This window comes from Vulpes lagopus, chromosome 8 (genome assembly GCF_018345385.1).
Source record: "Vulpes lagopus strain Blue_001 chromosome 8, ASM1834538v1, whole genome shotgun sequence".
Taxonomy (NCBI): Eukaryota; Metazoa; Chordata; class Mammalia; order Carnivora; family Canidae; genus Vulpes; species Vulpes lagopus.
In genome coordinates this window covers 120,055,454-120,058,889 of record NC_054831.1, presented here as the reverse complement: position 1 = coordinate 120,058,889, position 3,436 = coordinate 120,055,454, and positions in this window count along the sequence as shown.

The following is a 3,436-nucleotide window of genomic DNA, read 5'->3' as shown; positions in this document are numbered from 1 at the left end:
CCCCATGGACCCCTGTGCAGGGCCTGCCGCCCCATCTCTCCCTCTCCTTGTCCTTGGTCCCAGGGCTCCCTGCCGCGCAGACTGTGATCCCCAGTGATGACCCCACAGGTGAGCTGGGCAGCTGCCAGGTGCCAGGTCCTGAGCCGCTCCGACTTCCCGGCTGAGCCTCGCTCTCCCCACCTGGGACATGGGTGTGCTACCCCTGGGGGCCAGGTCCCCGGGGCGCAGAAGGCTCCCTCGTTCATCAGGCCCATGGGTGCTGGCGCCCGGGCTTGGGAGAGAGGAGCCGGCGGGCAACGCGGGTTGTCGGGGAGGCGGACACGGGGCAGCAGCCCAGGCCAGCAGGGCCCCAGAGCAGCGCCCGGGGCTGCAGGGGGCGGGGTGGGGGGGTGGGGGGTGGAGGCACCTGCCCCAGGACAGAGAGGGACCCCGCCCTCCTCCTGGTGTGAGGACCCGCGGCGGTGCCGGCTCCCGCCCCAAGGTGGCGCTGCAGGCTCTCGCAAGTGGGGCTGAGCCCCGAGCGGTGGGCTCGCGGGCAGGGGAGGGGTCGGGAGGGAGCAGGGGGACGGGGGGAGGGGGGAGACGGGGAGCTGGGGAGGAGGGGGAGCAGGGGGAGGGAGAGAGATGGGGAGCTGGGGAGCAGGGGGAGCAGAGGGATGGGGGAGGGAGAGAGATGGGGAGCTGGGGAGGAGGGGGGCAGAGGGATGGGGGAGGGAGGGAGATGGGGAGCTGGGGAGGAGGGGGAGCAGGGGGAGGGAGAGAGATGGGGAGATGGGGAGGAGGAGGAGCAGGGGGAGGGAGACAGATGGGGAGACGGGGAGCTGGGGAGCAGGGGGAGCAGAGGGATGGGGGAGGGAGAGAGACGGAGCTGGGGAGCAGGGGGAGCAGGGGGAGGGAGAGAGATAGGGAGCTGGAGAGGATTGGGAGCGAAAGGGATGGACTGGAGAACCCACAGAGGCTGGGGGGGGCGGTTCCAGAAGAGCAAAGGAGAGAAGGTGCTAGGAAGGGGAGGGCAGGGGAAGGGAGGGAACGGAGGAGTAGGGAGGACAGAGGAGTAGGGAGACTGGGGGAGAAGGGGCTTCTTCAGGTTCAGGGGCTGGAGAAGCCAGATCCTCCTGGAACTCCGCCCCCCATTCCCCAGGCTCACAGAGGGTCACTTTGTCCCTTAACTCCCCTCCGCCTTTCCAGGGCTTCCCGGCCCCGGATGAAGCCCATACTGCACAGTTCAGCTCCCCCATCCTCTGTGGTCTGACCTCGGCCTCCTCCTTCTCCACCTTCCCACCCCTCCCCACCCCCCCTTCACCCTCACACCCAGGCCCCAGCCACGCAGAGCTGCCTGCCCTTCTACGGGGCTGGCCCTCCCTCTGCCAGGTTGCTGCTGCTATTCATCTCACCCCCCATCTACCCCTCCCCCTGGCTCCCCCAGCTTCCTTCTCCTTCGGGGCTCAGAGTGAGCACCTCCTCCCAGAGGTCCTCCGTGACACCCTGTCCAGGGTCAGGCTTTCCCGGGGCTCCCTGCCCTCCTGCATCTCTGGGCACTGCCCCCTCTGGGTTGTGGTGGATTCCTCTGTTTCCGCAGCCAGACTAGGGGCTCCCTGAGCGCAGGGACACGCCTCGTCCCCGGGCATCCTGGGAGCCAGTCCAGGGGCTGAACAGACAAGGTGGGCAGCAGCCGGTGCCTGTGGGATGCGAGCAGGATCCGATGAGGGGCTGAGTGTGGGAGCAAAGGAAGAGAGAGGGAGGGGGGAAGAGCATAAAGCAGGGAAGAGAGGGATTGGGAGGGAGGCGCTGAGGACCCCAGGCCCAGGTGGCCGCCTGGCTCCGGGGAGCCCCTGTGACCATCTGGAAGTCTCTCTTCGTGGTTGGAATCAGGGCTCCTTATGTCACGAGGAGCAGAATCTGGTTAGTTGTACGGAAAGGAGAGATTAGTGTGAGGACCCTGGTCTCTCCTGTGCCAACTGGAGGGAGAGCTCTGGGGCGGAGTGGGGGTGGGGGGGTGGGCAGGGGGCTCCGAGGGGGACCTGAGAACCAGGATCTGCCCCTGTTCCCTTTCTATTTCTCTCTCATCACTTTCTGTTTCTCTTCCATCACGGTTTCCTGTCTACACACAGCATCGCCCACAGCCCACAGCTTTACAGAGCCTCAGACACCCCTAAAGGATGCATGTGTGTATCTATAAACACACACGCACACATGCACACACACGTTTTTCTATGAGGCGAGGGGCCAAAATCTTAAGAATTTTACTGAATGGCATCATAGCGCAACACGGAAGCCGGCAACAGCTCAAACCCAGCTCTAGGAGATCTGGCTGCGTGGCTTGATGCTGGCGTGAGTACCGCCTGGTCTTGGTCTCTGGCAACAGCTCCGATGGCCCGCAGAGCTCTTCTCTCTGAAGAGGCAAGGTGTCACAGCTACATCCTACTTATTTCAGGGCTCACACTAGACACCACTTCCTCTAGGAAGCCTTCTTGGATTGCCAGGCCCAGATTAAGTGTCTCTTCTGTGAATGTCCAGTCTCCTACACCTCACCAATCATGGCACACGATTGGTATTCAGTTGTCTGTCTTTTCCGGTTGGACCAGGGGCTTTTGGAGGGCAGGGATGGTGAATTATAGCAGAAGCACCAGGGCCTCGTTCGGTGCTATGCGTTCCATCAGCATGTGTTGAATGAAGGCATCAGTCTAGTGACCCCAATGCCCCCAGCTAGCTCTGAACCTCCTTTTTGCTCCTACACCAGCCTGGATCCCAGCTCTGGCCCTTTGCTTTCAGTTCTATACACCTATCCTCTGTCCCATCCCCTTACTTGCCTGGGGAAGTCACAAAAGGACCAGGAGACACTGGAGTGACAAACTCACCGAGTCCCAGGTCCATCATTGTCTAGCTGTAGGGTCTTTAGGAAGTTCACCTTTCCTGTTTGGGTCTTCGTATTTTCTAAAAAAAAAAAATCTCTAAAGGAGACAGTTTGCAAGCAAAGGCAGAGAAATTTAATAAACTATTTAATAATCTCCCTGGCAGAGACAGAAGGGAGTTTGTGCAGAGCGGGGCACGAAGGGGAGAGAGGGAACTGCAATTATAGCCACCCAGAGCCAGGAGCTGTCAGCAGGTGCCTGCCACTTAGAGAATGACATCTGGACCTCATTTCTCATGGCAGTGACATAGAGGGAGCCACACAGAAGAGAGAGGGGTGTTTGCTGAGCCTGGGAAGGGGCCGGGGATGAGGAGGGCTTCTGGGTGGGGCGGGGGTGGGGGGGAGGAAAGGCAGGGTCCAGAGTGCTGCTGCCTGGCTCTGGGGTCGGCTCAGAATGGAATTGTATGGGGGCCATTTCCTAGTTTTCCTTCACTCAGCCCAGCTTGGGGAGCCGGGCCTCCCCCATTGGAAGGGGTGCCTGAGGCCTTTGCAAAACACCAGTCCTCATCACTGCTCCAGTCCTCA